This window comes from Drosophila willistoni, unplaced genomic scaffold (genome assembly GCF_018902025.1).
Source record: "Drosophila willistoni isolate 14030-0811.24 unplaced genomic scaffold, UCI_dwil_1.1 Seg816, whole genome shotgun sequence".
Classification (NCBI taxonomy): Eukaryota; Metazoa; Arthropoda; class Insecta; order Diptera; family Drosophilidae; genus Drosophila; species Drosophila willistoni.
In genome coordinates, this window is record NW_025814717.1 from 55,219 (window position 1) to 70,590 (window position 15,372).

Genomic DNA, 15,372 nt, shown 5'->3' on the forward strand with positions numbered 1-15,372 from the left:
CATGTTTTATGCTTGTTGAGGACACTATTAAACATCGATTAAAAGAAGCTCAGTTGAAAGATGAGTGGACCAAGGTAGTAAGGACGCTAGTCGAAAAAGAAAGTTATAAAGACTTCTATATAGAGAACGAGATTCTCTTTAAAGACCCTAATTGTGAGTTGATTGTAGTGCCTTCGGCAATGGAACATGAGATTATTAGACTTGCACATACCCAGGATCACTTTTCCGTCAAGAAAACGCAAGATTTAATCGAGAAATCATACTATATTCCCGAATTGAGAGATAAGGTTATTCGTGTGGTACATAGTTGTGTGGAGTGTATTGTTATTAACGCAAAGGCTGGCAAAAGAGAGGGATATATAACTTCGATAGAAAAGGGTGACAAACCACTTTGTTCTTAACATATTGATCACGTCGGACCAATGGAACTTACAAATAAACGGTATAATTACTTGTTGGTTATTATAGATGGTTTTTCTAAGTACGTTTGGTTGTATCCCACTAGGAGCACAGGCGTGGATGAAGTGATACGGTGTTTAGAAGTTCAAGCAACAAATTTTGGGAACCCAGTACGATTGATATCTGATAGAGGCGCGGCTTTTACATCGCATATTTTCAAAAAGTATTGCGAGGATCACGACATCGTGCATTTATTGATTACCACCGGAGTACCGCGAGGAAATGGGCAGGTTGAAAGGAGAAACACAAGATTGTTATTCCAATGCTAGCTAAAATGAGTTTAGATAATCCAGCTTCAATCATCAACGATACGGCACCTAGAAGTACTAAGATAGCTCCTTTTAAGATCCTAACCGGTATTGACATGCGTAGATCAGAGGATGTAAAACTTAAAGAACTACTCGATGATCTTCTAATCGAAGAACTAGCAGAACACAGAAAGAAAATACGAATGGAGGCAGTTGAAAATATAAAACAAATTCAGGAGGAGAACAAGAAGTCAGCTAATCTAAAGAGAAAAGAGGGAAAACGATTCAAAATAAATGATTTGGTTGCTATTAAGCGTACCCAATATGGCGTTGGTCTGAAACTTAAAGGAAAGTATTTAGGACCCTATAAAGTAACGGCAATTAAAAATCATGGAAGATAAGGACCGTCATTCGGGTCGAATGTACAGTCAGGAGGGCCGAATGTGGGAAATGGTATTGAGAGGGAGCAATCAAAAGTAATAGAAGAGAGAAGACAAACGCGTAGTGGCCGAACATTCTAGTAGTAGTAGAGAGAGCAGGGCATAGGATCATTATATAAGTTGAGAGAGAGCTTGTTAAAGAGGCCGTGGATTATTCGCAAAAAGACTGTGAACTGAGTCGCACGTCAAGGTCCATAATTAGTTTAGTGTTATTTCTATAAGTATGTTTAAATTCTAACAATATATTGAACTCGATTGTCATCAAACAATTCAAATATTAATAAATAAATAAATATAGTAACGATCGCTAAATCAACGCTACATGTATGCAATTTAAAGAAAAAAGAAAAAAGAACATGCGCTGAGGATACTTGGCAGCCGCTGCTACAGGTAGAACCCGGGAAAAAAGTTGATTAGTAATTTATTCAACAATTTAGCAAACACGCAATTCCAAAGCTTTGCAGGAACTCTGCAAATTTTTTAGTTTCCTCGGCCAGCATTGACAAATGTACTTACATACATATATGCATGCACACTTGCCTGCCGAAAATGTATACATACATACATATGTACATACATAGATGTGTGTACGCATGGGTCTTAAGGCCAAGTGTGTACAAACATTTGAATATGTATGTATGCATACGTATTCAAAAGTAATGATATCATACATAAATATGTACATACATATGAATGCATTTACATGGTTGTATATACATACATGCATGCGTTTTCAAAGTTACATGCATACATAGGTACATATAATAAAGTTATACATATACATAAAGTTTCACGTTCATATATGTACATACATACATACATATATATACATACATACATACATATATTCTAAAAAATTTGTTAACATAATTATTACACAAAATATACATATATAAGTACAGATGATATATTTATGTACAATGTATATATGCATATGTATGTACATATTTATAATAAAAGCATATAATTTAAAAAAAAAAAAAAAAATATTCGACGACCTCTACATCATTTGAACCACGGACCAGGTGCAGGGGAGGCCAACACACACCTTCAGAACTACACTGGCATGTGAAGTTAATGGATAAATTATCGTTTTATTGCGCTACAAGAAAAAAATCTGACGCGCTGCAGATCTGACGTCTGACGATTTTTAAAAAAAATTTCCTACCGCGACGCGCCTAAGAGAGCTTCGCTCTAAAAAAAGAAAAGAAAAATGTCCAAATTAAAAGCTATTCGAGTGCGGCAGCTTTCAGAGGCTGATTGTAAACGATGTCCGAAAAAGCCAAAGTCTGGCCAGAGACTTATATATATGTACATATATGTATGTAGGTATATTGTAGGATATAGGCAGACCGCGAGAAGTCGCCAAATGGAAAGTAAGCTAGACCATAGAGCAGCACTTCCAACTAACGAATATTCTTTAATCTTCTTAAGTGCCGCGTTGGGCGGTGTCCTCTTGTTGTCCTTGCCGCAGTCCTTCTCCGGTTATCGGTCACAGCTGCTGCTAATCCTGCTGCTTCTGCCTTTTGCACTGTCAACGAAGAACTGCAACAATATGGTTTACGGCCAACACACGAATGTCAGCGCCGAATCGTTTGTAATAAACCGAACGAGAGGAATAAACAAACCCTGCCACTGAAACTGAAACTGAGAAAGAGAATGAAACTGTTATTTCGAATTGCCTTGGCTTTTCGATTCCAAGGAATATTGCAAAATGGTTAACTGAAATAATGTGGGACTGGGGTATTGTATTATGAATAAACACAGTCCCGGTTATAGTTTTATATTAGTTTTATTTAATGTTAAGATAAGTATTGATTTTTAGTTAATAGTAGATATAATTATAATTAATTGTTTAATGTCTTTCGCGTTTTCGTCTTACCCTTTCGGCTTTTCGTCTTAAGAACTCGTCTTTTCGTCTTTAACTTCGTCTTCTTAATGCTTCTCTGTCTGACCGGCTTGCCAGATTGTCTTACGCTTTTTCGAGTCAGCTGACTCAACTAGGGCTGGCTGAATAGGATTGCCAGTCCATTCCCACAAATCGGCCATCCTACACTTCATTCGCCCCGAATGCATCGTCGTCGTCGTCGTATGGTACCCATGGTTTCATATACTCAGCGCAAGTGCTCGTCTGAGCACAATACTGAGTCTTTTGCCACGTCGTAGGTGTCGTTGAATTTTACCCTTATGATCCGGTATGGACCAAGATATTTCGGCTTTAGCTTTAACCCAGGGCCAAGTTGGGTTCTTTTGATGGCAACTAAATCGCCTATCTTATACTTCGATGCTAGGCTTCGTCTTAAGTTGTACCTGTTTTTGTTTTCATCTTGAATTTGTAGAATATGTTGCTTTGCTTCTTTACGTTGTTTATCTCGTTCATCATTAAAGTGTTGAATCATTTCGTCTTCTATCATTTCCTTGATTTTGATATCAGACTTTAATCGCATCTTTGTTCCCGTAAGCAGCTGAAAAGGAGTTGTTTTATACTTCTACTAAATGTTGAATTGATGACTTGCTGGACATTATTTACAAATTTGTACCATTTTCTTGGATCGTCGCTTGAGAGTTTAGAAAGGACTGCGATGATTGTAGTATTTAGCCTCTCTACTTGGCCGTTCGCTCGAGGAAGTCCCGTCGTGATGAGATGATGTTTTATGCCTTCGCTTTTGCAATACAAGTCAAATTCCTCCGAAGAAAAAGGTGATCCTTTGTCCGATATTATTTGGGATGGATTGCCAAAAACCTTGCTCTGCTCCTCTAGTCGTAAAACTGCATCTTTTGTAGAATTCGACTTTGTTGGGTACAGCCAACAAAACTTGGTGAAACTATCGATGACTGCCAGGATATGTTTATACTGTTTATGCGTTGATTCCAGAAATTCCTAAAAAATCGATATGGTAGGTCATTAGCGGTTGTTCATCTTTGTATAATAGATGAAGCTCTCCTTCTTGTTTTCCTTGCTTGCGGTTAGTCATGATACATCTTATGCAACAGCGTATACATCTTTTTATTTTCTCTTCCAGATTCGATATGAAATATTCTTTTCCAATGATCTCTCGTGTTTTCTTGATGGAAAAATTACCGTGATCGTGGGCTTCTTTTATTAGTTCTCGTTCCATACTAGTTGGTACGACAATAAGTTCGTTGTCCGAGATAAGTTTGTGCAGAACTCCAGCCCTTAAAAAATAGTTATTGTGATTCGTCTTATCTGCCAATATTATAGACGAAGTCGTACAACGCTCAGTACGAACAAGTGGCCCATATGACACCAGGCCCGGGCCTGTTACGAATGACCCTAAGTAAAGTTAATGTTACAACCTCTACCCACTCCGACCTAAGGACATAGGCGTATTACATATATAAACATAAATTAAACTAAAGAAATAGAAAATATTAAATGTAATGAGATAATAGGTTACATATAAAAAGAAATCAGGATAGGTTTAAATAAAGATGATTACAACTAATTACGAGCGAGGAATGACAAGATCGCAGTTTTTATACCCGGAAGCGATGTTTCGGAACCGATAACGTGCCAAAGTCTGTTGTAGTCACTACATAGTATACGAAAAGGTTCATGCAGAGAAAAGTTAGTTGTGCAAGTGGGAAGTATAAGCGGTGTGAAATTGCGGGTCCTTCTAGATGGAACAGAAATGTTAATTTGGCTCAACAGCTCGGAAGAGTCAATCTCACCATTCCAAAGTTTGTAAAGAAAAGTTACACCAAGCATCGTTCTACGATTAGTTAAAGAAGAAAGGTTAATTAACTGAAGTCGACTAGAATAAGATGGAAGTTGTACAGTTGGATCCCAGCGCAAATCACGAAGGGCAAAGAGTAAAAACTGTTTTTGTACAGATTCTAATTTGTTTTGAAAAAACTCATATTGAGGAGACCAAACACAAGATCCATATTCTAATATGAGGCAGACTAAAGAAGTAAAAAGTATTTTGGTAATATATTGATCCTTGAACTCCTTCGACCAGCGCTTTATAAAGCCAAGAACACTCTTAGCCCTACTAACTTCACCACCCTGAAAAGCATTCAGGTCAGCTTGCAAGGTATGACATGAGAGAGAGTCTACGATGCGATTAGCGAATTTTACATCATCGGCATACATAAGAACTCTGGAATTTAAAAGAACTGTGGGGAGATCATTAATAAAAGAACCCTCTGCCTCCTATTGCCAAGCAAGCAGAGCATCCGGAAAGCCAACTAAATTCAGCTTATGAAATAGTGAGGCATGGTTTACCGAATCGGATTTACTGAAATCCGTATATATGTAGGATTTTACTTTACCCCAGTTTATTTATTACAATATTATTAAAGGATGTGATTTCCTTGTTAAGTCTTATATTATTAACAATGTTTCTTTGTGTTAAGAATACATATGTATATTTTATATTATTTAAATGGCCTTAGTGATAATTAGAGTGCGCGATGTGATCGAGGCGAGAGTACGATTGCGAGTGCTTTATGAATCAACGCTTCTCTTTATTTGCACATGAGTGAGTCGACCTACGTACGTTTAATCGCCACTAACTCGTTTAAATTGTATTTTCTTTCCCATTTCCTGTTCTTGTCAAACGTCCTTTTTCATTTCCTGCTGTATTTCATAAATATTCTTTCGAGCCTCCGCTCTAATCTCATCACGACCACAGTCTAATTCTTCTATTAACGAATCGGTTATCAGCTTTCTTATTTCGGGATCATCAGGACTACGCATCTCTATTCCTGTCAAAATCTTAAAAGGTGTAACTCTTGTACTTCTTGGAGCAGTATTATTAACAAGTTGTTGCACACGACCAACATACTTGTACCAGTTTCCCTCATTCTCTTGGCTTAACTTTGAAATCATTGGAACTATTATCTTATGCATCCTTTCTACTTGGCCGTTGCCGCGGGGTACACCTGTTGCTATCAGTAAATGCTGTATATCCTGTCTGATACAATACTCCTTAAACGCATTGGATGTGAAAGCTGCTCCCCTGTCAGAAATTATTCTCCCCGGGTTACCAAAAATTATCGCCTGCTTTTCAAGACAACTAAGTACTTCATCGACTCCTGTTCCACGAGTCGAATACAACCATACAAACTTAGAGAACCCATCAACAATAACAAGTATATGATTGTAACGCTTTGTTGTGACCTCCATCGGGCCAACGTGATCAATGTGATATGTCGTCAATGGCTGATCTCCTTTGCTTATTGGCATCAAATATCCTTCCTTTTTACCGGTTTTGGCATTAACAATAAGACATTCCACGCAACACTCAACAACACGGGCTACCTTTTCTTTTAATTTTGGAATATAATACGATTTTTCAACGATATTCTGAGTCTTTCTAGCTCCAAAATGTCCTTGTTTGTGTGCAATCTGTATTATTTCTTTTTCCATCTGCGAGGGAACGACAATAAGTTCTTGATTGGTGTCCTTTAACAATATTTCATTTTCAATGTAAAAATCTTCATATCCCTTCTCCTGAACTAAACTCCTGATCAATTTAGTCCAATCATCTGACAACTGTGCTTCCCTCAATCTATGGGTTATGGTGTCAGTTAGCAGAAAACAAGATAAACGGCTCAAAGCATCCACATGCCGCATCTTTGAACCTGAACGATGTTCAATCTCATAATCGAAATCTTGTAGGTACATTGCCCAAGGTGCTACACGTAACGGAACGTCTTTCTTTTTCATTGACATCGTGAAAGCATTGCAATCTGTAACAATCTTAAATCTCAATCCTAACACATATACACGCCACTTTATTAATGCTCCAATAACTGCTAAAACCTCAAGTTCATATGAATTATACTTCTCTTCGCAAGGTTTAGTTTTCCGACTCATATATTGTACCGGATGAAATAAACCATCTTCTGAATCTTTCTGTAAAAGCGCAGCTCCGAAACCGTGTTTCGAGGCATCAGTGTGAATCTCAGTCTCTAGCTTAGGATTGTATAACTTTAAAACGGGACCTTTGATCAATGCTAACTTCAATTGCTCAAACGCTACCATTTGCATTTCTTTAAACTCAAACTTTTTGTCTTTTCGCAAAATGTCAGTCAAGGGCTTAGCTGTTACTGCGTATCCTTCGATGAATCTACGGTAATACGATGTTAATCCCAAAAATCGTTGAACTGACTTCTTGTCATGTGGGATAGGGAATCTTGAAACAGCATCAGTCTTCTCCTTACTTGGCTTAATACTTCCATTTTCAACTATATAGCCCAAAAAATTTACTTTACTCTGCAGTATCTGACAATTTTCCCAGTTCATTCTCAACCCATTTTCCGCAGCTATCTTTAACACTCTTTTAAGTTTAATTAGACCATCATTCACGTTAACACTTGGTATAATTATATCGTCCATATACACCACTGCATCTCCATTCTTCACTGATTCTCTCATTACTGCCATTATAAATCTTGTAAAAACTGCTGGAGAGTTGGATATTCCGAATGGTACATATAGGAATTCATACTGACCATTCTGAGTTACGAATGATATGTACTTCTGAGATTTTTCCTCAACAGGAACATGGAAAAACCCGTTTGTTAGATCTAGAGTAGTATAAACTAGCGCACTTTAAAGTTTTTCTAATACGGTATCCATCTGTGGCATAGGAAAATTATCTCGGACCACTTTCTCATTTAGCTTTCTGTAATCGCAGCACAAACGCTTTTTCCCATTCTTCTTTGTTAGAAATACAACAGGCGAAGCATTTCGATTTCTGTACTGATATGCGAAAAGTCACTCTTGATTTCTACTTCATTCTGTTCTGCACTGTGCATACACATACTTTCAAATTCCTTAAACAACTCAGCACAAGATTTATTCGCGTTACACAGTGATTCTTTTTTCTTGATGCCCACAAACTTTGTAACTTTCTTTGTAACAACCAAATCGACATGATCTAATATGGTTCTACCCAAAATTGCCTCATATGCCTTGTCTTCATCAGGAACGATATGAAACTCGACTTCCATCTCAATGCCATCTATCTTGACACTTATGCTAAAACTACCAAAGGTCATCACATGACTTCCACCAATGCCTGTAAGGCTCTTCGAATATCCTGTTAATGATTTAATTCCAAGTTCGTCAAACACGCTTTTACGTATGAGACTCAAATTTGCTCCTGTATCAATTAGACCGTTGAACTTAATCGACTTATAAGTTACTTCTTTCAACTCCAAACCCGAATCAGTAAATTTACCTGATGCTTTTACTAATTTATCATCTACAACATTGGTACTTTCAACTTTGGTGGTATCTTTTCCCTTACATTCAAATGAGCGATGGCCTGTTTTGCCACATTTAAAACAAGTAAACGTTTTCTCACCTTTTGTTATCGCACTTTTCTCTCTATTATCTCTACCTTGCTTGTGAAAAGATGACTCCAATGTTGTTTTCTTTGACGACTTCCTAGGATCATAGGATTTTAAGTACGTCTCTATCTGAACTTTCAACGCATCCACTGTTCTGGCTTGATACAATAATGCCTTATTTGCTCTCATGTCTGGTATACCTTCTACGAAATACTCGATTAAACTTTCGTCATCCAAATCGATCGGCTTTGCGATTTCCATTAACGAATACAAAAACTTATACAAATTCTCACCTCTCTTCAACTGACGATTGCTTAGTCTTCTATGAACTTCGGCTGATGAAACCTTCACTCTGAATTCGTTTTTCAAAGCTACTTTCAGGGACTCCCAACTACAAATATCTCTCTTACTACGTATAAACGACAATGCAGCTCCCTTTAACAATTGTTTTGCATACACAAAAAGCTGTAACTGACTCCACTGTACGGTTAAAGCGCATTCTTCTAGCTCCCTGGTCCATTGTACAACATCAATCGAACCTAAACCGCAAAACTCAGAAACGCTTTCCTCCACATCTTTTAGTGTGAACCATGACCTTTGCCCATCTGTATTCGGGACTTCTCGAATTGTTCTAGCCGAGGCGAAATCTGCCTCCTGCCCGTCATTCTCAGTTTCTATTAGATCGTAATGAGCGAGTAGACGCGATTGCAGCTCAGCTTTAAGGCCTGTAGTCTCTAGCCCTAACTCTCTCAATTTAATGCGCAACTCTTCAATACGCAAAGTTAGAATCTCACCTCGATCCATTTCACACAGTTACAGGTATAATGCTTAACAAGTTTGCTATATTAATGTATAGTTAGTATCAATCAATCAAATTTGTTACGACTTATCAAAATTTACACACTATGTTAATGTAGGTCAAATTGTGGTAGGTTATGGTTAAACTCAGACGATTCTTAGAAATGTGCTCTCTGCAGCTCGCATCAATTTCGTCAATATTTCTGCCACCGGTCTGGTTTCGTCGTGCAAGCAAAGTAACTCACACTCAAGACAATAATTAAACAGCTCACCCAACTATAGTCGTCCTGCTCTGGAACCACTCAATATCGCTGTAGCAACTCACTCAGATGTTCGGTTCGCTCGCTGTAGCAATTCACTCAGATGTTCAGTTCGCTCTCTGTTGCCACTCACTCTTCTGTCGCTACTCACTCGGCTGTTTTCCACTCGTTCTCTTGGTCTCTCTTTGTCTGCTCCACACCAATTGTGTCAACTTCGTGTCTGCTGCCTTCTCATTTGGACTTGTCGTCGTCGTCTGCTTCTTGTAACGGTTTGTGTTGTCCGCTCTCTTTGTCTGCTTCCACACCAATTATCTCAACTTCGTGTCTGCTGCCTCCTCGTTTGGACTTGTCGTCGTCGTCTGCTTCTTGTATCGGTTTGTGTTGTCCGCTCTCTTTTGGTTTTCCGCTTCCACAGTGAACACCATCACATCATCAACTTTGTGCTCTCTGTCTGCTCTCTCCGTCTGTCTGCTTCCACAGTGAACACTAATTTTCATCAACTTCGTGCCCTCTGTCTGCTCTCTCTGTCTGTCTGCTTCCACAGTGAACACTAATTATCATCAACTTCGTGTCCGCTGTCTGCTTCCACAGTAAACACTGGTTATCATCAACTTCGTGTCTGCTGTCTGCTTCCACAGTAAACACTGGTTATCATCAACTTCGTGTCTGCTGTCTGCTCTCTCTTTGTCTGCTTCCACAGTGAACACTGGTTATCATCAACTTCGTGTCCGCTGTCTTTTTTTTTTTTTTTTAATTCATTTAATGGTATATGGGTAAATATAAACAGGAAAAGAAAGTTATATACAAAAAGCAGAAGTATAGACAAGAGAAGTAAAGGGAAGGAAAATAATTTTACTATAGGGATCCTGCGGGACTGCCTTGTGGTATTGCTTCGCAGGTCTATAGTGGGCTGACGATGCCCCTCATATATTGCGCTCTCTCTACAGCTCTCGTAGCGTCCTTATTGTTGCTGCAGCATATGTGCATACCGCCGACCTCGCCGATTGCGATGTGATCATAATGTTTACCAGGTTGAAAGGTGTGGGCTCTTCTCCAAGGACTGCCGTTAGCCTTTGCCTCTCGTTGGTAAACCTCATGCACTAAAAGATCACATGTTCAGGGCTTTCTTGTATGCCTTGTCTACACAGGGTGCATTCCGCACTGGACTCGTGTCCAAATCGGAATAGGTATGACCTGAAACATCCATGGCCGCTAAGGAGCTGGGTCAGTTCGAAGGTGACTTCGCCATGTCGCCTGTTTACCCATGTATGTAAATCCGGGATAAGTTTGAATGTCCATCTGCCCTTCTGCGATGCTGCCCAGCGTGATTGCCATTCTGCTAGGCTTGATCGCCTGGCTTCTGCAGTTGCGTCCCTTCTGGCTGGTGGTAACCATTCCGCACTCTGCCGACTTCTAAAAATGTTTTGCGCTTCTTTAGCTAGTAGGTCTATTGGGACCATACTTGATATTACAAGAGCCGCGTCATCCGAAATTGTGCGGAAGCCACGGCATACGCGAAGAGCCCCAAGACGGTATGTATGCCTCTAATCCTCGTCTGTATGACTTCGTCTCCATCGCATCCGCCCATACTGGCGCGCCGTAGAGCATGGTCGACCTGACGACGTTCATCAGTAATAATCGTTGAGCTTGTCCCGGGCCTCTTGTGTTGAGCATGATTCGGCTCAGGGATCTTCCCAGTTCAGCCGCTCTTGCACTCGCGTTGTCCGCTGTCTGCTGTCTCCGTCTGTCTGCTTCCACAGTGAACACTGGTTATCATCAACTTCGTGTCCGCTGTCTGCTTCCACAGTAAACACTGGTTATCATCAACTTCGTGTCTGCTGTCTGCTCTCTCTTTTCCTCTCGAGTCACCCCCGTTCTCGTGCCGCTCTCAACTTCAGTCGCCGACTTTTTGCCTAAACGGCGCCAAAATTCTTAGTGACGCTCTTCTTGCGTCGTCCGACCGCTCACCGTCTCACCGTCCACTCGTCGCCTCTCGTACAGTCACACCAACTTCCACTATTTTTTGAACTTGTAGTGGTTGCTTCTTGTGAAATTCGTTCGCCAACAACCTTGAGTTTGTATATGTATTACACGTTAATGCATGCAATTTTAACAATTTTCTGTTCACTTGCGAACTTCACACACACATACAAATTTCACTAATTGTCTTGGGCCAGAAATCTCGGTTGAGCCCCCAGTTTGTAGGATTTTACTTTATCCCGGTTTATTTATTAGAATATTATTAAAGGATGTGATTTCCTTGTTAAGTCTTATATTATTAACAATGTTTCTTTGTGTTAAGAATACATATGTATATTTTATATTATTTAAATGGCCTTAGTGATAATTTGGGTGCGCGATGTGATCGAGGCGAGAGTACGATTGCGATCTCTTTATTTGCTAATGAGTGAGTCGACCAGATAGGTACGGCCGCTGCGTGTCGTTCTGTCTCGCTCACTAGCTACTGCCCGATTGCCATGATTATGCCCGCCTGACACTTCATTTCCTACATATATAACATCAGTTTGCTTTTGTTTCTTAAAACCTTGGATTACAAAAGATGTAAACTGTAAAAGGTTAGTTGTGGTAGACCTATTCTTGACAAACCCATGCTGGTATGGCGAAACAATAGATTTACATAAATGCTGTATTTGAGACGTCATAATTTTCTCAAACAGTTTAGGTATCGATGCCAATTTAGAAATTCCTCTGTAATTAGTGACGTCGGATTTATTGCCACATTTGTGAAGAGGTAAAATAAACGAATCCTTCCATATAGTTGGAAACTCGGACAGTGTAACGGACAACTCAAAAAGCTTAAGTAAAGGCGAACACAATGACTCCGCACAGAACTCAGGACACAAGCGGGAATACCGTCTGGGCCCGGTGAGTATACCGGCCTAATCGTCATTAGTTCCTTAGCTACCGAATTTTTCGTTATAATAGGATTAAGAATACAGTTGGATTTCGTTATAGGATATGGATATATCTGGCTAGAGTTGTACTTAGTAGATATGTACGTAGTCGAGAAGAAGTTAGCAAATAAATTAGAAATAGATTGATCAGAAGAGGCCGAATCATTATTAAAAGCTGCAAACGATGGAAGGGAGATCGAATTTCGCTTTGAGTTAACGAAACTATAGAACTCTTTAGGATTTTCGGAGAATTGCAACTTGCAACGTTGTAAGTAATTATTATAGCATTTAGAATTAGAAACAATAAAATTCGATTTAGCAACCAAGTAACGAGACAGAACCGATGATAGACCCGTGAATTTATATTTTTTGTAATACCTAGACTTAAGATTCTTCAGTTTTGACAGCCCCCGCGTAAACCATGGTGAATTTTGCGACACCACAGGAGACACTAGGGGTACACAGTCATTAAAGATCGAGTCAACAGTGGTATAAAATAAAGAAATGGCGGAATTCATATCCGTACAAGTGTATAAACTAGTCCAATCATAGCACAATAGCATTGTTTAGTGCGACAAAGTCAGTCTTCCGAAAACATCGGGTGCTTACTGTAGGATCACACTCGGAGATGGGCTCGCGGCTGGGAAACTCAATAGATAACTCTAAAGTTGGATGATAACTATCCTCTGGTAACACCATTGGACTAGTTCTATATACTTCACAAAAGCTAGGATCAGAAGTAAAAATCAGATCCAGAAATCTGCCAGACGTATTAGAAATCGAATCCAGCTGGGCCAACGAATGCTCAAGCAGACCATCAATAAAATCATGACACCCAGAGGGCAGCAACGTTTTGCTACCATTAACTGTTGACCAAGTCATAGTGGGCAGGTTAAAGTCCCCTAGGACAATTAATAAGTCTCTGTCAAAAAGTAGTTCAACTATAAATTTAATAGAATCTAAGTGTAGTAAATAGGTTGGCCATTCCGATTGGGGCGGAATGTTAGAACAGGTAACAAAAATGGAAAAACGAGTAAAAGATAGCTTAACGCATATAAATTCGATAGTACTTGAGACAGGTGATGTTATCAGACCCGATGATAGGGCGGAATCTACAGCAATAAGAACTCCACCACCCCTACGATCAGTACGATTACGTCTAAAAATATTGAAATAAGAGGGTAGAACTGTGGCGTCAAAAACGTCAGGTTTTAACCAAGTCTCAGTAAAGACAATTAGGTCAAAATCAAAAGACAGACTATCTACAAAGAGTTTAGTAAGTTTAGTATTAAGGCCTCTGACATTCTGATAGCCGACAGAGAAGGAAGTTGTTAGTTTTTTGATAGAGTAGAAGAAGGAATAGATAAGGAAGGAGTGGGAATAGATGAGGAAAGAAAGAAAGAGGAATAGATGGTGAAGGAAGACTTGTTTGGCCCCGTGTCTTCTTTTTTCTGGATGTAAACTCCTTCACAATTAAGCTTTTCGGCCAGAAGCTAGAACTGCAGATACAGTCAAAGAACTCAATTGGAACACTGATTTTAAAAGATGAAATTTCTCTAGAATATGAAAATTTGAACTTTTCTATTGATATATTGGAGACATTCAGTTTAGCCCGAATGTCTCGAAACAAAAATGTGTTTTTTAGGTGGCACTCCCACCAATGGTTTCGGCATTGCAGGTATTGCATCAGCTACCGCATTAATTGTAGCATCAGTTGCAACAAGTGGCATTCCGGCACTACTATCACTAGAATCCCTATCGGCAAAATCCATGGGTGTAGATTCTTGCCCAGACAAAACGGACACTACAGACATCGTCTGCGGAATTGGAGTTTGCATTGGTTGAGAAGGGGTCGGAACCGATATAGATGTGGAGACCGGCAAGCACAAGGACAAATCAGAAGTCTGTTCTCCTGCCTTCTTACGCTTTCGAGACTCAGTCAGTAGCGTTAAACTACTAAACTGAGACTCGACAGCTTTAAACTCTTGCGAGAGTTTAAGAAAACTGGCGGACAGACTCATCAGGTTATCCTTTGTTTGCCGCATGAAAAGTTCCATTTCATCTTCCACAATACGGCAAGACTCACATCCCCATTTGAGACCCTTTTTTTGATCAAAAAGATCCTTTACCCTGCATGTAAAGCCCGCGCACTTAACATGTACTGTAGTTTTACACAACCAACAGTAAATAAAACTATTCAGGGGTGGGGCGTGCTGCAAACAATTTTTAACCGAACAGACAGGCACTATGAGTTAATTAGATGAATTAGTAACCAAACAAATAAAAATGAGATTTGTATTGGTATTAAAATATATAACTCACTCTGAGGTCCAGAAATAATAAGAAAGCGAGATATTGAGGGTTAAAGGGTTAAAAGATAAAGAGAGCACTATAGAGTCTAAATTGGAGACACACAACAGACTGCAGTATGAGCGCAAATAACGGCGAGAAGTGAAACAAAAACGAGAGAAAAAAAAGTTAAAGAGCGCGAGCGCGGGAGCTAGAAATCACAAAAACAAAAACACTGCAAAAAGAACTCACAGAAATTTCAAGACAACAACAAATGAGCGTTGCTTGTGATTTACAAGAAAGAAAAAAGGTGGGAAAGAGAGAAAGAAAAGAAAAAAACCAACAAAGGTTTTAACAGAATTAAGGTTGTTAAAAATTATTAACACAAACACACAAAAACGCAAACGAGTGATATGGTGCAAGTTAGATTTAATATTATAATTCTAATTTTCGATCGCGATGCCGATAACACAAAATAAAAAAAATTATAAAATCAGTTAAAACGCGGGAGCTAAAAAAAAAAAACACGTCCGTCTTCCTCGGGAGCGTTGATGTAAAAAAATATACGTCTATAATAGCCTTCAGCTGGTCGTCCTGAGCTTGCAGATGCTTTATTCTGCTATGCATACTGCTTTCG